Genomic DNA, 26,023 nt, shown 5'->3' with positions numbered 1-26,023 from the left:
GATGAAGATCCAGTCTTTCTCACCCAGGCAAGAGGGCAACAGGCAGCAAGTCAGCTGTCATCCCGAGCAGCAGTCCAGCAAAGTAGCAGCCTTTCAGCAATAAAGCAGTCCTTTTCTTGGCAGAGTATCCACAGGTCCAGAAGTGTGCTAAATAGTTGATGTCCGAGGTCTAATATTTATACCTGGTTCCCTTCCTCTGGAAGGTAGGGGGAAACTTCTAGAAATTCCCTTTCCTGGCTCCAGACTAAGCACAGAGGGTATGGAGCCCTTTATGTGGAGGCAGGACACAGCCTATTCAAGTGTAAGTAGGGCTTTGCCCACCTCCAACATCCCATCCTGCCAGTGATCACCCATACAAGCACTCCCAAACTCTCTGTCATGCCTGACTGTCTAGGAGAAATGCACAAAAGCTCAAGTGTCAGCTGTTCCCAGTCATGTGGCCCAGAGACAGGATGCAGGCACTAAATAGCTAAGGCAGGAAATTGCCAGCTTTCTAAAAGTGGAATTTCCAAAATTGTAATTTAAAATCCGACTACCCCAATAGAGGATTTTTCATTACAATTCAAAAACACCAAACATGAACTGGTCACCTGCTACCAAATGGAAATTACAGCTTATTAAAAGGAATAAGGTGACTCCAATGTTATCCTATGGGAAAGGTATGCCTTGCAGCAGTGAAAAATGACGTTGGGAATTTTTCACCACAAAGGAAAACTTAAAAGTACATGTTCATTTTTTTAAATACACTGCATCCTGCCCCCTTGGCTGTCCATGGCCTTCCCATATGGGTGACTTGGAAAATGGAATGTTTGTGCCTGGCACATAGTCTATTTTGCCAGCTGAAATCTGTGGTTTAAAACTGTACACACATGCTACAATGGCACGCCTGAGGCATGTTTTAAATTGCTGCTTCGGTGGGTAGCGCAAGCAGTGCTTCAGGCCCACTATTAGCATTTAATTTACAGGCTCTGAGCACAGGTAGTGCCACTGTACTAGGAACATGCAAGCAAATTAAATATGCTTCTTTGGTATAAGTCAGTTTGTTTTACCATGTGTTAAGGAGAGGGAACAAGCACTTTCACACTGGTTAGCAATGGTAAAGTGCACAGAGTCCTAAGGCAAACAAAAACAAATTCAGCAAAAAATTGAAGTAAAGGCAAAACGTTTGTGGAATGACCCTGCAGAAAGGGCTAAGTTGAACACCAACATTTCTAGATATACCCCTTTATTAGAATAAATATCAAAAAGTAACCGAATGACAGTATCTCCTAACAACTTTAGGAAGAGCCCTTCTGTCTGGACCTGCCTTGCCTTCTGTGAATTGGCTGAAAAGAGGTAACCACAAGCTAATGGACTGCCAGGCAGAAGGACTCTAAGGCATCTTTCACTTTGGTCTTTACACCTGAGAACCTTTTGTATTTAATAGTTCAACTACAGCCTTTCTGACTTGACGCCTACCACAAATTGAACATTAGAGCAAAGTAGAATTATAACAAAACATATTATTTGGAAAGATAATACTTTTTTATTTCAGGGTAAGTTTAAGCGTGTCCTCTCAATTCTGACCATTGATTATATGCTTCTACATCAGAGGAAGATGGTGCTCCTAGACTAATGTTAAAGATGCAAGATTCTTGGCACTAAGGAGTGACCTGTACAAGGCGTGTAACTAATGATAGTATTTCTGTAGAGCTGTAACAGCACTGATACCAGCTGTGTTGTTCCTGGATCACCATTACTTACAACTTCTACCCTGCTCTCTTTTTCAACCCTTATACCTGTCTGTTACCTGCTACTTTATTTTACACGTACAGTAGGCTTAGTTTATATCTGATTTTTTTTACACGGTCAAAGGCTATTTGACTAGTCTTCTTGTGATGCTATCAGTGCAAAAGGCTGTGCAATGTTATTTGCTATGATGTTATATGACATTAGAGGTCATGTGATGTCAGTTTGCCCATGTTTGTATGGCAGAATATCACCAACAAAAATATTTCTGTACAAAATATAATCAAAACAATTTTGTGGGCACAAATATTAACTTAACATACTTTGTTCATTAAGAAATAATCAATACAAAAATGTAGAAGACCAAAATAACATCATGAAAAATGTAAGTATATTGAACTTGAACCATTAAACATTATATAAACTTTAAAAATACATGAATTCAAACTTTTCTTAAACACAATTAACATAAAATACAAATATAATCATCGTTATAACTTAGAAACATAAAATAAATGATGTTTTGAAGCAAATGCAAAAACAAATCCAAATAAAATGTTCAAAAAGTTAATAATTATCCTTGTTTATCCCATACCTGCTGACCCGGGCTCAACACTATTGGCCTTGGGTTGGACATCTCAAACGTCAGACAGTCGGTGACAGATCTGTGGGTGTGATAGCAGACTCCTTTAAGATTTTCGAATACATTTGGATCCCGCTTGTGGAATATCTATCACAAAGGTGCTCCCCCTCTTTGTTTGCCAGATGCGAACTTGGGCGCTTCACCTCTTCCAATTTTAGAAACCCCATTTGGATGGAGCTAGAAGAGGAATGCGGACTTACTGGGAAACCCTTGTATCCACCTGGTGGATGGCTGGATGGATCCTAGTCTCGGAGGACATATCAATGGGAGTACTGTGCACCTTTAAGGTTTGGGGTAGGGTTGGAGGGAGGGGTGGCAGTTGGGAGGGATTTTGTAATTTTATTCTGGGGCAGCGCAATTGTGCTTTTCCCTTTGTTACTTCTGATTTTGATCCAGATCACTTCCTCAGAGAGAGGCAACTGTGTTATTCTATAGACCTAACTCTTTGAGCCACAGGAAGTTGATTGTGATGCACTAGGCTGAGATATGCTTAGATAAATATCAATAAAAACAAAGTTGACAAAAAAAGTAAATAATAAAATACTTTTCTTAATTACACTGCAGGTTAAATTATCACAATTAATACATAATTCGCGAAAATAAAATATAAATATATTAATTTACATACTAAAGCATTCAACCAGGCATTATCCCTTGGCTTAAGATAATTTGAATACCAATATAGAGCAAACAGTTGCAAATGACAGCTGTCCTCAAATGTTTCTTTACTTCTACTAACTTCTCCAGGAAGTGAAAGAAATAAAAGCATCACAGGCGGTCATGTCAATGATTATCCAAAGTTAAAAACCAGAGTGGTTGAGGGGTATGAGTCACATGTTTTGGTCACTGATTCAATTATTCATCCAAAATATTAACTCCATTAAAATCATGACAGTTGCTCTTGAGATTGGGAGGAATTTTGGAAAAAAAGAGGGCAAGAGAACTGGAAAATGTGTTACATATTTCATAAAATGTTTGGCTCACCGCCCCACATGAATTAACAACCACTAGAGCTCATTCGTGTCTCCTTTCGTTCTCCAAAGGCTGGGGAGGAAATCATATATTATGTTAAAGGAATTATGTTGATTACAAAATCAACAAACAAATCCTAACTAAGGTAAAATACCTCAAACAACTCACAGTTCAAAATTAATTCAAATTTATGATACATCCGGGTGTGAGCTACGAAACCTATAAACTAAGATGGGAACTGAATCAAAGTGCACCCACATTTTAACAACTGAGTTCAAACAAAGTGAATTTCACTCCCGAATTCAATAGTCTTGTGTGCAAGCATCGTTCGCCAATTTTCTGATATTTAATCCCTGTTGAATGAGATTCAGGCAACTCACTAAAATATTCTAAAGTAATTCATCATAACAAACAGTATGTTACCCTAAACCTGCTGATTAGAGCATAGATTTATTATCTAATGGGAAAGGCTCTTTTTTCTAAAGATACAAAGGCGAGGGTGGATGTAATATTAGGAAGCATGAATGAGTGTGCTACGACAAGGTATACAAAGTGGGTTTATTCACAAAGGTAATTTACACATTTGAGTACATCTACTGCTTTTCAGTATACACAAACTGCACTTTTGTAGTAATTTATGCTTTTGTAGCAAGTCCAGCATTACATTTGGCCAACCACTGGTACAGCAACTCCTGTTTGGAGATAGAGACTTAAATTAAACCACACAGTAAATAATATCAAACTAAATTATTTAAAATAGTTAAAAATATAACTACACATAACAATGTTAAAAAAAGTTAACATACTACATATTTACCAAAGTATAAGTTTACTTTAAAAGTGTAAGTTACTAGAAAGTGCAGTTTGTGAAAACCCAAAAGTAGTAAAATTACACAAAAGTGTAAACATTTCACAAAAGTAAAGTTACACTTTTGTATTTTTTGTATTACTATTTTTTGGCATTCACAAACTACCAGTTTAATTTTACTAATAGTAATTTTACGACTGCAGAGACTCTGCAGCTGGTTGGAAACCTCTGCATATAATTAGGTAGGACAGGCCTATCTTTTTATATGTAGAGTTTCCACAGTCATAACATTTCTATTAGTAAAATTTAACTCGTAGTTTGTGACTGGCAAAAGTATAAGTTTACCTTTGTTAATCTGGCCCTAAGTAACACAGTAGAGAACAAATGAGTTCCATTAGTGGGGTTGGAAACAAGTTTGGCATGAGTGGGAAAGGGTGTGGAGGATAATGGTATACAGGGACATAGAGAATAAGAGTCCGTCACAAATCGGATGAAGGGAAAAAAGAGAAAAAGGGAATTGCAAATCAAAAGAAGTGTTGATTACATTTACAGCCAATGAAATATTATGAAAGCCCCATGAAAACATCTATATCAAGTATTAATATCTTTAATATTAATCACTTAAAAATTAGCTATAAGCATCATGCTGTATTGGATTGGTTGAAGACAAGATATCTCACACAAGAACCATGTTTGGTTTAGGGGTGTGGGCATAAATTCATTTGTGGTTGGTTTACAGGGATGTTTTATTTATCTTCTTTGGCCACAACATTGTACATTGCTGCAATGATTAAACAGAATGCAATCCTAAGCATTACCCATTCTTTTAATTTCAGACAAATCTGGATGCTGGATAATAGTATCAATTAAGTTTGGGTCTTTAAATAGTAATTATGCAAACCCTTGACACACCCTTGCACAATCCACAAAACACCTCGGAATCAATGCAAACTGATCTAACCTCCGTGAAAGAACACATGCTATTGCTGGGGAGGCAGAGTCACTGAAGCGGAAACACATATATGTCACCTGGAAGACCACAAACACAGCTCTTCCACGGCAAATGCAAATACTATTTCAATATTGGGTCGCTTGGAGAAGAATATCACAGAGTTAGGGGACAGAAACAGAAGAGGGTAACCTGTGAGTTTCTGGGCTCCCAAAGGAGTGGAGAATCAGACCACATCCTGTGCTGCGTTCATAGAAAAATGGTTCCCCCACGTCCTAGGTATAGACTTTGTGAAAGACTTAGAAAAAACACGAGCTCACAGTGTATTCACCTACATCCCTACAAACTCTGGCGCTCTTAGTGCCCTTATATTCAGACTCCTCTGATACTAAAACACCCAGGCTATCCTCACCCAGATAAAGAAAATGCAAAGGATCAAAGGGCAAGTCCCCTCCATTGGGATCTCACAAGACTACTCAAAAGACACTGTCAAAAAACGCAAAGCACAGAAAGAGCAATTGATGGACAGAATGTTGAACAATATCAAATATTCACCGCTGTGCAGAGATCTGGGCCTAAAACCATCATTTCTGTGCTCCATATGCCATTCCAGTTTAAACCCAGCCATATGCAAACCAATCTTATCCCTGCTCTCCATGGGAACAATCCAGCCCAAACTGCCAGGCCAGGTTCTCTTTGGATTGGAAACAAGTATCATGGGACCGGTTTCATGGTTTCAACCCACATCAACTGGACTAGTTTGACTCCAATGGCATGGAGAGAACAGGACCTTGTCTGGGCGTACCTGTCCCACTCGGGGTGATAAATTCAAAAAGAACAATTGATGAACAAAATGCAATTCCAGTTCAAACTCAGCCATATGCAAATCAGTCTTGACCCTACTCCCTAAGGAAACACTTGTATATGCAACCTGGCACCAACATCATATACACATAGCCATCCTTGCCATATTAACATCTCACAGTAATTACAACATAACCTGTTATATTATAGATATATCTCTGCTATATTAGCTGATCATTTTGAGAACAACTTAAACTGTTATAGCCTTTAATTTTTTACCAACAGCGTTTGTACAACCCCTGTGGATATATGAAACTCATTCATAATCTCGCTACAGGCTACTCAATGGGCAAGGCCCTCAACCTCTTGTCTCTAGGCTCGACCTCTTGGAGCCTCCACAGCATCTCATCTGGACCGATTCCTCTAGATAGCCCCTCAGGTTACCCAGTCCTATGTTACTACCCTCTATGCTAACTCTATGCTTTCTATTCCCCCTTCTCAGTTTGCTCTCTCTCTCTCTCTCTCTCTCTCTCTCTCTCTCTCTCTCTCTCTCTCTCTCTCTCTCTCTCTCTCTCTATCTCTCTCTCTCTCTCTCTCTCTCTCTCTCTCTCTCACTCTCTCTCTCTTATTATCTTCTTTCCTTTTGCACTCCTTCTCTGCCATATGCTTTCATTTCCCTATCCCCCTCCCATGCCCCCATTCCTCATCTCCCTCACTTTGCCCATCTCCCTCTCCCTCAGTCTTCACCCTTCACCAACCACCTCCCCTCTCTACCATCCTACCCACACTCCTAGGCAACATACATGGGCCATTTTAACATAACCCACACTACCTCTCCATGTATACCTTAAAGATTCTCTCCCTTAACATTCAGAGATTAAACCGCCCAACGAATCAGCAAACAATCCAAGACTACACACGTAAGCGAAAGGGTTACCCAGTACTCCTGCAGGAGATGAAAGGCACCTTTAAAGAAGCTTTGCTCCTAAAGAAGTCCTGGGTGCATGACATAGCTTGACCGCCAGCCGCCAACAAGAAAATGTGCCTAAACACCCACATCTCCCTCTCCTCAGACCTCACTATTACTGCAACAGAGGCAGAGCTTTAAGGGAGATTGCTCATTACCAAATTTCAATAAGATAATACTGATCTTACAGTTGTGATTATCTCTACCCCCCAACAAGGATAATCCAACATTTTGGTCAACCCTCAACAAAAAATTGTCACCCTTACCCCCTCACTGCAGACTTGCAGTGGGCAGGGACTTTAACCTCCCTTGGAACCGTAGACTTGATAGAAACTATGCTTCCTCTTTTAAACAGAACAAGTCTCACATACAAATGCTGAACCTCTGCAAAACTGATGAATTGAAAGATGTCTGGAGTCTATTCAACCTCACAGACTACTCATTCTTCTCCCAACCCCACAATGCCTTCTCTTTATTGACTATATCTTAGTAGATGAGGTGCACGTCCCAGCTACACCAAACCCCTCCATGCCTGCATCTCTCCACTCTATGACATTGCAAGCACTGCACCTAAATCGAAAACATGGAGAATGAATGATCTCCTCACAGAAGACACTACTTTTAGAGAAACAATCGGGAAAGCGATTGACCAACATAGAACACAACATAAATTAGGTTCCTGATACCCAACTTGTGTGGGGCGCTCTGAAAACTACCATTATGAGAAATATCATAGAACTAATGTTGAGGAAAACAAACCAGACAGCCTAGCCCTAGACCAACTAGAAAGCCAAATAAAATCTCTGAAAAATGCCCTTAAGCTCTCCAGAGATAAGTCATGACTGGACCAACTGACCAAGCTAAAATACGAATGCAACAAATCTTAAGCCACAAAGCCCATCTACTATTTCGAAGATACAAAGGCATCAACGTATGTGGACGAAATAACGCAGACAAAATACCAGCTTCTTATCTAAAACACAACTATTGCACACCTAGGATCACCTCCATAACAAACGAACAGAGTATACTCTTCAATAAAGAGAAACACATTCTTGACACCTTTGAAAACTTCTATTGTTCCCTTTACTCAAAAAGCAATGACACTCCCTATGAATCCTTCCTAGAATACCGTACAAACATTAACATTAGCAAAATAGATGAGGCTACCAAGCACTCCTTAGAAAACCCTAGGTCTCGATATGAAATCCTATACTTAATCAAAAAACTCAAAGCTAGAAAAGTACCGGGCCTGGACAGCTTGCCAGCCTTCTTCTACCAAACATGGATCTGATCCCTGATCTCCCTGTTAGAGGATATTTTTACATTCTTTTTTTTTTGTTTAATTTTTTTTTTATTGTGAAAGATATCGCTGACAAACACAGAGTTCGCCTACAACCCTGAGGCCGGCCGCGTATAAACATAAGGCACATCTCACAGCAACGCTTCCCACATCCTGGAGGCCAGGCAACGTTGTACTTAAAAGTTACAGTTCTGATCAATGTACAAAGCGTGTCCGCTGCGTTTCAGTAATGTTAAATGAATCTCAATATTACATTTTTATAACAAACAAACTAAGAGGTGTGAGGACTCTAACAGTCATGTACTAATTCGACGATGAGGCTGTGATTCTGCTGCCGATCCGCCCCAGCTCCCCCGTCATATTTGTTTCCCTCCATTAATTTCCGCCCTCTATTCCAGCCCTACCTATTAATCTGAACTCAGCATTTCCCCCTGCTTGCGGAGCGCATCCTGATCCGTAAAGTTGCAATAACCTCTATGGCGCAGGAGTACTGATTCCCACTTCTACCCCAGTCATTGTCTCTGCAGCTGTATCCCCTCCCCCACCTTTCAGGTATGTGGTGTAGAGTCCCCAGAAGATCTTCGGTCTGCTCTACGGAGGGAGTAGTTTGCTGATGTTTTCTGATTGCCTGCAGCAGTGGAGAACATTGCATAACCATTGCGAATTTGTGGGCAAGGGTTCCATTAACCAACACATTGACACTCTACGCTTTGCCATCAGCAGGCCTAAGTCTACCAATCTATGAACTGCCTTTGGCAATTTTTTTGAGTAGCCCAGCAGCACCACGGCCGGTTCAGGGGAGATCTCCAACTCAGCAATAGTGCTTATTTGACAGAATATGTTTTCCCAGAATTGAAAAACACCTGGGCAACCCCACGCTAAATGTATAAAATCCGCCTTTGACAAACGACATCTGTCACAGGTTGCATCCTCTCTCAGTCCATACCTGTGCAATCTCTCTGGCGTATAGTACACTCTATTAATGTATCAGTCTGTGTTTGCCATGCAGTGATATGCGCTTCGTGTTGGTGCATCAGTATGACCACATGTCTTCATCAATTGCTATGTCCAAGTCGCGTTGCCAGGCCAGCCTGGCTTTGGTGTACTGATTAGCTCTCTGGGACATTGCCAATTTATATATATAGGAGACTAGTTTGCGGGGAGATTTAGTTTTAATGAGATACGATAGTTCTCGTACCTCAGGGGGCTTGTCCATGCCATCCCCAAGTTGTTGGTGCAGTGCTCTGTGCACTCTGTGGAACCCTGACATCTCGAGCTCACAAACCTGCTGGCTGTGTCTGCTGTTATCAGTTGCAACTTGTATTCGGATCTGGGGTTAACCCATGTCATTATTCCCCTTGCGTGAGTTGTGAAGCCTGCAGCGTTAACATTTCCCACAAAACCTCTGGAACGTATCATTGGGCTCTGCAGTGGGAGGTGCGTCTCCTGAAGAAAGCAAATTCTATAATATGTCTAGTGAAATAGTTCAGCACTTTGCGTAGTTTGCGATGGTCTTTGAGACCCCTCACATTCCATGACAGTGCTCTGAGGGAATGTACAGATCTCTGTTCAGTGGCCTCCCTAGTCTTTACCATCCTGTCTGTTTTTTGTAACATAGCGTCCTGAGTCCTGTGCCTGATATATGTACTGTGTGTCATACAACAATATGGCTGATCTCTCTAACCTCTTAAACAAAAACAGTGACCCCACCCTTCCCTCCCCTCCCCCCACCCACAGCTGACCATCTACAACTGTCGCACAGCATCCCTTATAGGGACCTCCCACACCTACCCCCTCCTACACCCAACTTAGTTAACAGTAGTGGTGTTTGTCACTTGCGGGCGGAGGTAGCTCTATGTACAACTACAATGCCAGTTTACCCCTGTCTCAACATCCACGTACTGAGTTCTGCCATCACCCCCTCCACTTAACTGCAATTCATTGCACTACTCCATGGACTGACCTCTCCAACCTTCGACCCATCTCCCTCCTACCCCTTCTCAGTAAGATGACCGAGAGACACGTCAACGCTCATTTGTCCAAACACATCGAGGCAGCAGAGGGCCTAGACCTCTCACAATCTGGATTTAGGCCCAACCACAGCACAGAATCTGCCCTCCTTTCAGTGACCGATAACATCAAGATGTCACTGGATGGTGGAAATACAATGATTCTAGTGCTGTTGGACTTATCCGCTGCCTTCGACACTGTGTCCCATGAGACACTTCTCGGTCGTCTGCAGGAGAGGGGAGTGGAAGGGGTGGCTCTCTCTTGGCTGGAGAGCTTTCTTTCGGATCGCCAAAAAGAGGTGAGATTGGGCTCCCACCATTCCATCTCAAGGGAGCTCACCAAGGGAGTACCACAGGGCTCCTGCCTAAGCCCCACACTCTTCAACGTGTATGTGGCTCCCTTGGCGGATATCGTAAGATCTTATGGGTTCACCCCTGTGTCGTACGCTGAGGACACCCAGCTTTTGTTCCCCTTTAAAACCTTAACGCCGCAATAAAAAAATCTTTTGCGGACGGAATGAAGGCAATATCTTACTGGATGGCCAGTAATCGCCTCCAGTGTAACGTAGGCAAGACTGAGGTAATGCTGTTCGGGGAGGCCACAATCCTGTGGTCCCCGGATTGGTGCCCTCTGGACTTAGGACCAACTCCAAGCCCCAAACAGATTGTCAAAAATCTTGGCGTACGCCTAGACAGAGCACTCCTCCTCAAAGAACATACAAATCAAGTAGCAGGCTCCTGCTTTCAGGTCATAGGTCTGCTACGACGAGTCTTCCCATTTCTATCCGACTTCTACAGGAAAACTCTCATCCAGGCCCTAGTTATAAGCAGGATGGACTACTGCAATGGCCTGTTGATCTCTGCTAATGAGGAACAACTACAGAGATTACAGGTGATTCAAAATATTGCCGCAAGATTAGTCCTCAACGCCCAACCTAGGTCTGCCTCACTCCCCCTGTTGACAAAACTCCATTGGTTGCCAATAAGACAGCGTGTAAAATTTAAAATCTGCTGCACAATTCATAGATGTCTGTTTGGCAATGGACCTAAATATCTAAAAGAAATATTCAAACCTTACACTCCCAGTCGTACTCTGCGATCCAGCGGCCAGCAATTACTCCAGGTACCTAGGATAAAAAAAGCCAGGCAGGGAGGACGAGCCCTGTCCTACAAAGGCCCCATCCTTTGGAAATTTTTGCCCTGTGCTCTTAAAAGCACAACCAACTTTCAATCTTTCAAGAAGTCCCTGAAAACATTTATCGCCTGTTAGCTATGTTCTCTCCTATCTCTCTGTCTAATTACTCGTTTCTGGCTCCTTTTGGTAATACGCAAGCGCGGAAATACCCTTTCGAGGATTGACTTCCAGCGCTATATAAGAATATAAATAAATAAATAAATCAGTGTGACACACCACATCCTAGTGTTGTGGACCAGCTAGGATCGTGCATCCCAATAGGCAGGTAATGTGACTAATGCTGAGGCTATAAGAGGATCTCCAGTCTACCTTCTAGCAATCATATGCCTAATTCTAGTGTTTAGTCCTGTAGAAGATATACATATTGGAGTGTCTGTAAAAGTCCGCCCCAGCATTGTGATGTATACAATCCTACCACACTTCCCTTCACCCCCAATCCCCCCCAGACCACAGAATACTTATCGAGTACATGCAACCAGTCGAGTCTCAGTCCTGTTCCTCAAGTGATCCCCAGCAGCCTCGTCCAGGAGCTGTCGTTCCGGGCTCTTTCTTTGTTCCATGTTCCAGTCTTTAAGCACCTTCTGCAGAGCCTTCGGGTCTATGAGGATGTGGGAACGTCCTTGCCTGTCCACCCAAAGCTTGGCGGGGTACAGCATTGCATAGTCTAAACCTAACTCTCGCAACTGTTTCTTCATGGGGACAAATTGCTGACGTACTCGGGCAGTGAAATCCGGATAGAGTGAAATATTTGACCCTTCATATGGGAGCTTTTGTTCGTCCCTCACCTTGCGCAGACCAGCATTTGTGTCCCGATAGTTTAACAGTTATGCTATGATTGGACGAGGCGGGCCTCCCAGCTGGGGTCAGGGCCCCAAGGAGCGGTTTGCTCTTTCCACCACAAACATGTTCGAAAACACCTCCGCTCCTAGTAGGTCGACCAGTAGCTTCTCTACGAAGCCTTCCATGTTGCCCGTTTGTGTCATCTCGGGCAGGCCCGTAATCCTTAAGTTGTGATGTCTCAAGCGGGCTTCCAAGTCCTCCGTTTTATCCTGCAGCATCTGCATAATCCTCCCAAGCTGTTTATGATCTGAGTCCAGTGTTGTCTGTGCCTCTTCAAGTTCCGTGAGTCGTCGTTCAGACATATCGAGCCTCTCCGCATGCTTGTCCAGCCGTTCCCTCATTCTGTCAATCTGGTATGAGAGGGTGTCTATTTCCGTGCCTAGAGAAGAGATACCACTCTGCAAATCCCTTTTTCATTGATAACAGCAGACTTCGGATGTCCCGTTTGGCTTCTATGGGAGGCGTGGGTATTTTCGCCGCCTCCGAGGTGGAGTCATGTGAATTAGCGTTTTTGTTCAAAGGACATTTTGGAATGGGTCTGTCCGTTCTGCCCATCGCTGTCTCTTATGGGGCATAGTTTTACAAAGACTGTTCGTTTTTACAGTTCTAGCAATGAGCAGTCAGAGGCAAGGCCATGAGACCCCTCGGCAATCTGTGGGGTCAAAAACCAGAAGCGGATGTGTGGTGTTCAACAGCGGCACCATAAAGTTTCCCAGCTGCGGCAGGTGCTTCCTATTGTTGCTTGTGTTTTTTCCTGTTTTTGTGCTGCCTTTTCACCAGGGGCTGTCCAGTAGGGGGCGCCATCCACAGGCGTTTCTGAGGACAACCGGGTATGTGCTACAGTTGCCTCCGCAACGCGCTGTGCTTGGCCCACTCCGCAGGGGCTGTGGATGTCAGTGTAGTGCCTGCTAGGCATGTCGCTGTCTGTGGGGATTACACAACCTCCACTGAGATACCTCTCCACCACCTTCACCACTGCTTGGCCCGGCCTGCACCTCCAGGCCTCTTCCCCAATGGCCTGTGTGCACCCCACCATACAGCGGCATCCAGTCCCTCACTGTTAGTGCCGGTCCACACACCGCTCTTTGAGACTTCAGGTTCCGCAGTCTGCGTAGTCCCTTGTTTTAGCTGGCGCACGTGTTCCTTCTGGAAGCACACAGAATGTCGGCGTTGCTTGGCTGTAAGTCTCTACACAGTCCGTATGAATGTCGCAGGTACAGTACAATAGCAGCGTGGGGCCCCCTCCACGTTGGTCACCTCGGCCCAGCCTGGCCCGCAATGCCTGTCTGTATCGTAGTGTACCAGTCGTCCCCGGGTACACGCCCCTTAATGCTGTGCCTCTACAAACTCCACTTCCAGCACCGACCCTCGTTGCGCTCAATTAAGCTGCAAGGCACGCACCCAGTATGTGCCACTGTGGTAGCAGCGCCGCTCAGCCACCAGTCTTTGTTCTCGCCGTACGTGCTGTGTACAGCAGCTCGTCCCGCCCCCGATCCCCCTCGCACAGGCATCCCGCTGCCTTGCACCTCCACAGTTGGTTGCCTCGGTTTCACCTGCTGCGGCTCCGGCCGCTTCGCTCTCACCAGGGGGGGTGGGACCCTTCACTGCCTCCTTCATCGGGCCTCGTAGCTCTCTCACTTGCGCCTCGAGAGCGGACCTGGACGCCCTCCCTGGGTCAGCGACAGCTCCGCCTGTGACTCTGTTAGTCAGTACTGATACTCTCTCGGGTCCGGTTCCAAAGATGTTGCCCAACTGTGCAACTCTTCTCCGCACGCACAGGGACATATATCCGCCCCGCACCTTACTCCAGCTCAGGGATCTATGGCCCAATGCTCCGCCTTCAAACTGTCGCTGTATCTTCGGGCAGGAAGACCCTAGGAGGGTTGGGGTTTGATTCTCGGAATGCAGCGACTTTCCGATGGCCAGGCGTCGGTCCGTAAGCAGTATTGCAGTGGTGGGAGACCGGATAACTTCAGGATCATTGATCGGTGCTGTGGAGCTCAAGGCTCAAGCGGCCATCTTCTTCGCAAGCCACCCCCCATCTTTTTACACACTCAGGGTCTGCTTACAACTGAATCAATTTCGGAATCGTTACCGACCGAATTGGGTTTTGCGAGTCCGACCTACCAAATACGATGCTTCCAAACATCGTTTGGTCAGACTCGCTTTGACTTAAATGGGAGCCTGTGTTATGAATAAGAACACAGGTTCCAATTGAAAAAAGGGGTGGTTTAGGAAAACCTTACACCCTGTGGGTGGCACCATATTGTGCCTGCCATACTGTGCATGGTTGGAAAGAGGGGTCTCCTCGGTACACTCACGGGCCCCAACCAGATGTCTACAGTTGAAGGTTGGGCCTGCTACAGTCCCCTAAAGTCAGATTTTCACAGCTGTTTCATGTCTGTGAGACCGATTCGGAACGGTTGTCAGAATCAGACATCGGAACCACTCGGTTGGTAACCATACCCTTAGAGCTACACGATTTGGCTCCGAACGACTCTGGCAGTCCGAATGCTGCTCAGAACCGAATCAGACAGCCTGAATGTTTTCCTTGCATCATAAACAGACATTGGGAAATGTATCAGATTGGTTCGGAAACATAGGTACCGCATCCCTAAGCATTTCCGTAATACATCATAATGGGCCCCTTAGTCTCCACAGGCACAATTAAAGGAATGGCTGTAGAGGCAATGGTAGTAGTCAATCCCAAAGAAGGGGAACACCCATCCAACCTGATAAACTACTGCCCCACCCCACTAATAACTATTGATTGTAAAACCTATGCGTTTTGCGCTCAGACTGGAACCCATCCTCAGCAAATTATACATCCCTACCAAACATGAGTCATCAGAGGCAGATTTAGTGCAGATAACATTAGACTATTCAGCCACACAATTAAGAAAGCCCACCACCTTGAGGAGCCCACCTGTGTGATAGCGCTACACGTGGAGAAGGCTTTCAATAAGGTCTTGTGGCCTTTCCTCCATGCCATTCTCACCACCTTCCATCTTGGCCCTTATCTTATAAAAATGATTCTTATCTTCTACAAGGAGCCCAGAGCCAGAATTAACATTAATTGTTCTCTAATACCTTTGACCTCCAGCAAGGTACCAGACAAGAGTGCCCTCCCCCCCCTATTATTCCTACTAAACTAGAACCCCTCCTCACCCAGATTAGGGAGAACACCTATTTTCCAGGCATCTTCTTTGCTGCAGGTCCACAGAAATTGGCCACCTATGCCGATGATATCCTCTTATTTAGGACCCAAGCAGATCTTGCGCTGCTCAACATCTTGTCCATTATCAATGAATATGTCCAGGTTTCAGAATACTGTCTTAACAAATATCCACTGTAACAGGTTCGGTATGGGTGACCATTGTCTCAAATGTGCTCCTAACAAAATAAAAAAACTAGGTCTATGGTTCTCGCAAAACCTTAGATAGTCCATTGACCATAACAAGAAAATTATTTTAAGCAAAATGAAAAAGACAGTGTAGACAATTTTTCCACTTGATATATCACACAGTGGGGAAGGATCGAGTCCAACAAAATGATGATTATACTGCTTGTCAACTTCCTAACCAGTATGTCCCCTGTATACCTCTCAGGCACTTTCTTTGCTAAAATAGATGCAAACATCATGGAATTCTTATGGCGACCCCCCCCCTCCAAAAACTGTATTGCCCTAAAGAAACTAAGACTGCTAAAAACATTGGGTGGCCTAAATTTACCAGACTATAGGCGATAACAGCGCTCCTTTCTAGCTAAACTAGGAAGTCTTTGGCGCTCCCCCCAACATCACCTGCCCTTCATGGCTTGAGATTGAAAATGGGCTAACTAGACCACTCTGCCTTACTTTCTGTATCACAACTGCACAAATAATAACTGAATACTCAGCCAGCAGTCTCACTTGCACAGCACAAGCCTTTGAAAAGTTGATAACCTCATTAACCCCCAAAATCCATTGTCTTTCTCCCATTTTAAAGCCAATTTCGACCAAAATGATCTAGACTTTTATCACTTCATAAACATTTAAGGCATTATCTTCAGACATAAATCTCCTATTAATGTTGATCTTCCCATTACGTTACACTCATTCAGCAGAGGAGGCCATCCAGCTTCCAAACTTTACTATCACCTCTCTCATACTAGTTCTGCACTAACCAATTTTTTTTTTTTAAATGGGTGTTGTTATATTCCCTGGTTAGGCCCATGTAGCGAAGCATCATATTTCTCACATTGTTCTCACAATAACATTTCGGCTAGGAAGTTTTGCCCGCATTTGCATGCACGACAATGCTGGATTGGTTTCTCTAAAACTACTTAGTTTACACATCTAGCTTCGCACAGCATTATCAAAATGCCTCGAACATCATGTAGTAGGCCTCTTTACTCATTATGTACAAATGTTATCCTATCCTCATCCATGGGGCAACAGGGCTATCAAAGAAACACCAAAGGGGATGATGGACGGAGCGTTGACAATACAAACACTCACCCCCAGTCAACTGATCTGGATTTAATCCATCACCGTTCTTTAGTTCACTCCGCCACCCCAGTTCAGACATGGCCATATGCAAATCTATCTGACCCTGTGCCTCATGGGAATAGTCCAGCCCGAACTGCCAAGCCATGTCTTCCCTGGACCGGAATCAAGCTTCCCAGGACCGGTTTCTGGCATTACAACTGTCTTCAGCCAGGCTTGCTACATATCCATAACATTGCTAATCAACACGCACTTTGCAAGGCTGCTTTCTATTATAAATAATGAGCATCCCAATAGAAACCGCTGTCCCACCATGCTGAGAATTCACCACACATCTGTCTGACATCTCCGTGAGGGGTGTCCAGTTTGTGACCAAGACAGGCTCCTACATTCTCTCCTATCAGGTAATGGGGTTGGCTCATCCTTAGGGGGAAATCTTGGCTCTATACCTGCACAAACTCTAGGTCCACTCAAAGTAGGGTTTACATAGTAGAAGTACGCTTGAGTACAGCCTTGTTTTATATGCCTGCATATATACAAAACCACTATGTACTGTTTTGGTGCTCGTAATCATTTTTGTCTGCTTCTTTCTGTTAATCATTGCCACACACGTGTTTTATACAAGAATAACGTTGGGTCAATAAACATATTGAAAACATCCCACAGTGCATTCTTTGTATACTTTTCTGAGAATAAATAAGCACATGTGACTGTGAGAAAGGTTATCTACTGTTTCCATGATCCCTGAGGTGTGAGGGTTGTCATGTTCAGTGGGTTGCAAAAACCATTCACTCCCTGGTAAAGTTAGGGGGGCCTTATGGTGGCACTGTGATCTAGATGGTCTTTAGGCCAATAAATCCTGCTGGGGTGTCTGGAATCAGTTGAGTTGAGGCATCAATCCCCTATTTTATGTTGTTCAAACAAACGCGCAGATACTACAGATTAGTAGGAACTACGCAACAGGATAAACCTACAGATTATAAATTGCACTGTTAAACTGGTCGTTCATCTGGGCAAACCTTACCACAAACAAAATTATATCATCCTTAGCTCAGAGTCAATACTGGGTAGCTTATATGGGCCACTGAACAATGGCCAAACTGTTCAAACTTGGGCTCCAAAACTCTGACACTTGCTGGAGTTTCGAAAGAGTCAGGAGACCTGGTACACATGCTGATGGATTGCACCTTCTTCTAGGACTTTCGGGCAGAAATAGGTAAAACCATACCACAAATTCTAAATCAAATTTGGACTCCAAACCTAGGCTCTATCTCCTTGGCAATCCTCCCTCCAACCCACCCGAAACACACTCTATACTAAACAAAGAGGACTGCCTTTTATAGAACATCCTTGTCTCAACCAGCCTTAAAGCCATTCCCAGTTGGTGGGAAAGTGTACAATTCAGCAGAGGGGCACATAATTCCCTAAGCATATACTTAAAAATATGAAATGTGGTCAATGTTAGACAACTTGATTCTTAATATATCCCCATAACTGTTGCAAATCCATTCACCTCATACCCCCACCCCTACCCCACCTCTCCCTTACATAAACCCCATGTATACTTCCCCTTCGACTCTGCTCTCACTCTTCTCTTCCCTGTCTTATCTCCTCTGTATTCTCACTTTTCACCTAACTACAAAATCAGTTGGGGTAACCTATACCAGAACTCCATCAATCACCTCCATACAAATACCAGCAGACTCTTCGCCATCATCTCACACACGTAAGAATAAACTTACCCACTGTTTTATCTGTCATTCCTCTCTACAAAACCTATTATGTTGTACCTAACTTCATTTATGGGTCCCCAACAGGAAATTGTTTCTTCGTTGTATATCTACCTTGTCTGTAAGCTTTTGCTTATAGAAAATCTTAATAACAATTATTTGAATTTAAATCGTATCTAGTATCCTATTAAGGCCAAATTTGTTATGATGCCAAGTCTCTAAATTCTAGGCTGGCAACTTGCTGAGCAAAACATCGTTTGCAGTGATTTCTGTGGCCTTCTTAACATCTTCTGGATTCCACTAATCCAAATAGGGTTCAGAACACAAAACAGCAACTCAGTGTTCAATTACATTTGTGAAGTTTTAGATGTCACTGATCCTTGGTGTTAAGCGAACCCACGAGGTCAATTATAATCATGCATCTTGAGAAGGTACAAACCATCTTCCTGTATTGATTACTTTTTGGTCTCTAAAAGCCTCCAATAACCAACAGTTAACTATTTACCTCCTTGTGATAAAACAAGGAGGTACATAGTTAACTGGCTACCCTCAGCATTGAGGTAATGACCAGACTTATGATTGGAAGAGATATTGGAGGCTCAAGAAAGTCTTAGTTTTATCAGAAGACAAAATAAAAACATGTCTGTAATGAAATTAAGTATGTCTTTATTCACAAGCAGTAGTGAGACAACTTGGCAATTGTTGGGTAAACATTTAAGGCAGCTATAAGGAGGAGCTTTATTTCCATAAAAGCTTACCAAAATAAATTAGAAAGATACAAGCTGGGTAAACTGCCATTACATCCAACACACACAGAAAAAGCCTACGTAACATCTCTAAATAAGGCACATTATGAAGAGACCTCAGATGCAGCCCTGAAGGATTTATAATGTGAAAGGGAAGTGGTTGGTAAAAGAATACATATCTTCATAAAGTATATGAAGAGGGGGGAAAATAGGTTTCTTTTGTTCTGTTCAGCAAAGGAAAACTCTAGCGGTAGCAAATATATGAGATCCAAGCCAGAATCAGGTCATTAAGCATTCAGCTATATGATCTCCCTCAGTGATCTCTCCATCCCAACATACCTGCTCTTCAGAACTCACCACGACCAACTCTGTCATAACTCTGAACTGCCCTCTGGCCTACTATCCCTCTCGCCCCTTCAGCATCCAATATACCATGACTATGCAATGACCCCACATCCCCACCCTGCGTTTGCGACTCCTTCTACCACTTTCACTTTGCTACCAGCCTTACCTGTTCTTCACTAATACATAATGGACTGTGTCTGCCTCCACACCTATTCCTCTCCCGAGTTCCTATTGTGTAGGTTATACACGGCAATGGCATTTTTCATTTTCATGGAATGGATGTCACATCATTGTTCACAGTATGCTATGTAAGCACTATGTTTCAATGTTTTTCATTATTGCATATTTTTGTAATTTCTAGTATATTGATTTTCACTGCACCAATGTGTTCATGTACCTTGTAAAACTCTGATGAAACATTTATTTAAAAAAAATCATTCAGCTATATTCCAAGCTCTGGTTTTGATTATTATAAAGTCATTTATAAAGATGGTCCAACAAACAATACCACACATAGGTTATATATATTTTCCATTGTTTCTGTCTGACGCTAATGCCCAGATATTATAGCCCATTACCGAAAGAAACACAAAGTGGAAATCTGTAAATTAGCTAATGGGAAAACCATGAGTTAATATGGATGTTACTCTAAGGGGATATTATCAACCAATATCGCGTAGCGTGCTTAGCGCGTTTTATTCTATTGCCGGCTATCACTGGATTTTCTCGTCAAGTTAGCCTGTTATTATCAATGCTTATCTCAAAGGCGATAGGAAATCCAGCGGTAGCTGCAAAAAGCGAGAATAGCGTGGAAAAAGCTGCGATATTTTTTGGGCGATAAGGGAAACCTTGCTAATACGCCCCTGTGGTCTCAGCCTTGCAATCCACCTCCCATTACTAAGATGGCTAAGTCAACTTTAAAGCAGGAGTTACATTCCTGCGATAAAGGGGGCTTAGCACAATTGTTAACATCGCTTCGCGGGTCTGCTGCCGGATTGATATTCTCGCAAAGCCATGTCAGCGAGTTCTCCCATGCTGTTTTACCCAGGAACTCCTACTTTGCATGTCATTAGCGATGGCATACAGGGCGATAAAAAAATGGTAGGTATTGCGTGAAAACAAGCGCTAATAAGGGTTAGCGTGAGTTTGTTTATAGTGCAATGGAAATCTGGCCACTTTTTTAGCTTTAAAGCGATATGGCCCTTGATAATATGCCCCCCAAATTTTATAACCAATCTATAATGAAAGCACAACACCCCTTTATAGCTCTTTTTAACTCAGAACCATAGGGTGGCAAGATTTTTTGGTGAAGATGTAGTTTTGAACTTCTTAAAATCATGGAGAAAAACAAAAGAGCTTAGCTTTTAGCATACTATAACATTGCTAAACGGAATAAAAAACCTTGACAAAACATACTGATTGTTACTCCGTTAATCCACTACAAACAAAACTGCTTCCTTCCGGGGAGACAGCTACCCGCAAACACTTATATGACTGAAGCCCAATGGAGCATTATTCTAGTGGTAGTGATTTTACTCGATGCAAAGAAGTAGAGTGGTGGACTTATGGCATTTCAAGAATTCACCGACACAGTTTTGAGATTAAATTAATACATTCATTCCCGAGCGCTGGGAAAGCGACTTGCACGGAGCTCTCAGCCGCGGCATCTAAAATGGCCGCCTTATGCTCCCGGCAGCCCGGGTGCATGCTCCCCAAACAACTAGAGTGCGCCAACACATATCTCCCCCCCTTTTGGCATGAAGAACAAAATGTGAGGATTAACAATCACGCATACATACAGTTTACTAGAGTCCCTGTTCAACAGCAGAGGAAATGAGTACTTAACAGTCTTACTTGATTTCCATGTCAAAGTCCTCAAACCTCATGGGCACTTTAACCACTCTGCCCGACCTTGTTCTCACTTGCATCAGGCTGAAGTCTGCATGTTGGTCACTTCCTGTAGGGCCTGCTCCTACCTTCGCCCGCTGCCCTCTTTCCGGTCCTTCACTGCCCGTGCTCCGCGGTGTGGGCTGGTTGATCATTTTCTCACTTTTGCCTACCTCCGGAGCGTACTGGTCTTCACCACTCCAATGGGGAGGGGTAGTCTCTCCCCTGTTTCTCTCCATTTCCTTCGCCATTTCGGGTTCTTCACTTTCCTCTGGGGTAAGCAAACTCCACTCTTCTGGAACTTCCCGCTTCATGATTTTGTTGCATCTTGCCATCCTATCTTGTGACCATACCTTTCCATTGCTCAGTAAGGCTGACCTTGCATACAGCTCTACAACTTGCAAAGGTGGGCTAAACTTGCTGTCTCCCTTCTTCTTCAACACCGCCCGTTTCACTCTCACCCACTCGCACTTTTCCAAGGTTACTTCCTTGACGTTTCGCCATTTGTTGTAGTGTTCTGTGTATAAGGCTTGTTCCTTGTCGATATTTCGACGCACTACAGCCGGGGACCACTTGCTTTGGACAATGAGATGTTTCCACGCCAGGTTGTCCCTAGTAAAGGGGTTTGGCCCCTAAGTATTTTGAATGGGCTATATCCAGTGTTGGCCGGGGTGAAGCGATACGCCCATAGCATCCATTGTAGTTCCTTTTCCCAATCTTGCCCAGCACTTATCGCTGCTTGCAATGACCCCATGATTACTCTATTGAACCTCTCTACAAGTCCGTTTTCCGCTGGATGGTACACGGGGTGGGTTTGACCTCTATTCAATAGCGGTCCATGAAAGCACTCCACTTTGCTGAAACCAACTGTGGCCCATTATCACAGGTAATCACCTTTAAGATCCCTTCTCTCAAGAATGTGGAGGTGAGGAAAGAAAGCACTGCATCTGTGTCAGCAACCTCACATACTTCCACCTCCGGCCACTTGGAGTACCTATCAAACAGCACTATGGCGTATTTGGGCACCAAATTGGTATCCAGAATGGGGCCCAATATGTCTACCGACAGCATCTCCCATGGACAGGAGGGACAGGTGAACTTCCCTAGTGGCGGCCGTAGTAAGACTTGTGCTTTGTCTGCCCTGCTGCAAGGTTCGCACATTCTGACATGTCTTTCTATTTGACTGTCCATGGCTGGCCACCAATACGCCTGCTTTGCCCTGGCTTTTGTCTTCATTATTCCCAGGTGTCCTTCGTGTAAAATGGTTAAGAGATGATCTATTAAGGTCTGTCGGGGCACTACTTTGTTTCCTCCGAGGAGAAACACAGGATTGTCCCCAATTGATAGTTCCTCCCGGACTTCCCCGAATTTCCTCAACTGGCTGTCTAGGTGCCTCTTGTCAGGCCACCCTTGCGTTATATAGCTCTTCACCTTCTTCAAAGTCTCATCTTTGGTGTACACTTCTTCCATTTCCTGTGCAAAGATTACTCCTTCATGGTCTTGTGTGAACGCCACCATATAGCCCTCCCATCCCGAGGGCTCTTGATCTGCTGCTGGTTCCATTGCTGCTGCTCTGCTCAAGAAATCAGCTGTTTGTTTTTGTTCCCAGGAATGTATTCCACTTCATACACAAAATCAAGTAGCCTCAGGGTCATCTTCGCTATATGAAGGGTCGCGTGTGCATGCCCGCAAGAGGTCAGGACTCTCACTAGCGGCTTGTGGTCCTTGCGGAGCATGAAATTTGAGCCCCACAATAATTGTCTGAACCGTTCCATGGCTCAGACCGCTGCCAACATCTCTTTTTCTATCAAACCGAATTTCTCCTCGTTGGGTGCTAATGACCTTGAGGCAAAGCTAACCCTGGTGACTTCTCCCTCCTGTTATCTCTGCATTAGCACCGCTCCCAGTCCCTTATGGCTGGCATCAGTGGTCAGTATGGACAAGGCGGCTTGGTCAAAACCCTTAAGGGGGACAGCGGCACAAGTGTCCCGCTTTAAGAGGTCAAATTCTGTTTGCTCTTCGTTTGACCATTTGAAAGTGTTCCTTTCCTTCAGGAGTTGTCTCAAATGGTGGGTTTTAGACGGAAAGTGAGAGGCAAATTTGCTGTAAAACTCTTCCATGCATAAGAATGAAGGGACATCTTCCTTCTTCGTGGGTTTTGGTGCTTCTTTGATGGCTGACACGTTGACCTTCTTCGGTTCTATTCCCCTTTCGCTGATCTCTTGGCCTAGGTATGTCACTGATCCTACTCCAAACCTGCATTTTTCCCGCTCCGCTGTGAGGCCATTTTGTGCCAGTATGGTCAAAACGGAATGTAATTTTGCGTCATGGTCACTCTTTGACTTTCCCATGATGAGGATTGCATCCTGAAAGTATTGCAGACCTTCTACCAATCTGTGCATGAGCTTTTGGAACACTGCAGCTGCGGATGCCAATCCGAATGGAATCCTAAGGAATTTGTAACTTCCAAAAGGTGTTATGAATGATGTTAAGTGATTGCATGAAGGGTGCAGGGCGATTTGATGGTATGCAGATGAGAGGTCCACCGCGGAGAACCACTTTATCCCCTTTGTCTTCGCTAGCATTTTGTTTATCCTTGGTAGAGGGAACTTGTCCACCACGATGTTCTTGTTGAGTTCCCTCAAATCCACACACAGACGTACCTTCCCGTTGGGTTTCTGTGCCACCACTAGAGGTGCGAGCCACTCAGCACATTCAATGGCTTGTATGACTCCATTTCTCTCCAGGCGTAGTAGCTCTTCCTGTACTCCCTCTCTGCTCCTGAAGGGAATGTTGCAAACCTTATGGCTTACTGGCTGTGCTCCATCCTTAAGGCATATCTTGTGTGTTTTTTTGGTCATCCAACCTATCGTCCCCTTGAAGACTTCAGGGTATTCCCTCTTCCAGGTGTCTCCTTCGTATGCTTGTGCAGTTTCATCCATTATCCCTTGGGTGGCTCCTCCTGGGTTGAGTTGGATTCCTAAAGCGCCCTGATCCATCCATCCAAGGACAGAGGGTCCTTTCTCTGCGACGTACAGCTTCCGTTCCACTGTTCGTCCCTTAAACTCAAATGTGGGGGGTGGTAACCCACTATTGGTATGGGTTCACCTGTGTATGTGACAGGGTGTATGTCCGTAGGCAATAAGTTTGCACCCACACTGGGTTCAAAGTCTCTTTAACATATGGTTCGCTGAATAATGGTACACCGGGAGCCCGAATCTGCCACTATGTTGATTTGTATTCCTCCGATCTTCATTTGTAGCGCTGGCTTCCTGGATCTTGTGCAGTTTATTCTGAGAACTTGGTCGTCTATACACAAGACTCCGTCCTCTTCATCTTCGCCTTCTGGTGCTTCTTCGTCTCCTTCGAAGTCCTGGGCGACGTACTTCACTTCTATTCTCCTTAGCTTGCGCCTGCACACTTTTTCATAGTGTCCCATTATCCCCCCGAAGGAGCATTTGGCTCTGAAAGCCGGGCATCCCTTGTCATTGCTTGCGTGTTTTTGGCTGTAGCAATTGTTCCTGCCTTCCCCTGGTGGTCTTTGGGTTATTGTGGGTCTCAGTGGGTATTTCTTATTATACCTTGTATTTAGCGGCGCCGATTGCTGCGTTACCACTTGTCTGTTCTTGTCCGACACTTTGCACACCGAAGCTTTGTTGACTGTTTCCCTTTTCGCTACTTCTGCGCACCTCTTGGACAGTTCTGCTTTCTTCACGAATGCCACTACTTCTTTGAGAGGAGCGTCTCTGTTGACCCACAACTTCTATTGGATCGCGGTATTGGCGGTATGTATTATGATCTGATCCCTGATGAGTTTGTCATGCAGCGTGCCAAATTTGCATGTCACCGCCAACTTCTGCAACGCCCCCACATACTCATCTATTGATTCCCCTCGGCTTTGCGTTCTTTGGAAAAAGTTGCATCTGTCTAGGGCTGTGCACACTATGGGGCGGTAGTGGGAATCCAGATCTTCCAGTGCATGTTGGAACTCATCTGTGTCATTCGGGGGTCTGGTCTTCTTTACTATGTTGTCGTACACTCTGATGCTGTCTGGGCCTAGGTTGTGGAGAAGTATTTTCTTCCTCCTGGAACTAAAGAAGGCCCCTTCTCCTTCTTCCTCTAGGTCAGACAGGTAGTTCAGGCAGTACCTCTTCCAGTCTTCCCACCGCATCGCTGTCTCCCCCATCTTGGGTAAGAATTGGACTAGATTGGTAAGGGACGTCAATTGCGCACACATTCTCCCCGGGTTGCGTTGGGCAGGGACCTGCTGCGTGGCGACTCCTGATGGGCTCCCCAGTGCTTGTCTCTCTTCTGGCCTGTTGGCTTGTGTGGGAGCAGGATTTCCCTCCCCTTCGCGAGAATTGCCTTGGAGATCCTGCGCTGTACTCCTTTCGGGGCAATGGCTGACCCTTGCGTCCCTTGACCTGCCCGCACCGAGGTGTGCTCCTGTGTCCCAGGGTGCCTAGCTGCGCCTCATGTACTCACTGTACGATGGGTTCACTGGCTCCTGCCTGAGGCTCACGTGGTTTGGCCAGTCTAACGCTTGTATGAGCTCAGGAGACGTGTGCCCTACTCCCGGCTGTGCACTGGGCTCTCACTCTTCTCCTCTTG

The 26,023-nt window shown here is 44.5% G+C and overlaps 1 protein-coding gene across 2 annotated transcripts in view; it reads left to right on the top strand.

Annotated features, from left to right (window-relative positions):
* The window catches only part of LOC147659598 (gamma-aminobutyric acid receptor subunit alpha-4-like), a 509,601-nt gene that overhangs the window by 214,557 nt on the left and 269,021 nt on the right, over nucleotides 1–26,023 (top strand). The window lies entirely within an intron of this gene.

This window comes from Lissotriton vulgaris, unplaced genomic scaffold, assembly GCF_964263255.1.
Source record: "Lissotriton vulgaris unplaced genomic scaffold, aLisVul1.2 SCAFFOLD_327, whole genome shotgun sequence".
NCBI lineage: Eukaryota > Metazoa > Chordata > Amphibia > Caudata > Salamandridae > Lissotriton > Lissotriton vulgaris.
This window is presented reverse-complemented; position numbering and strand designations above follow the sequence as displayed.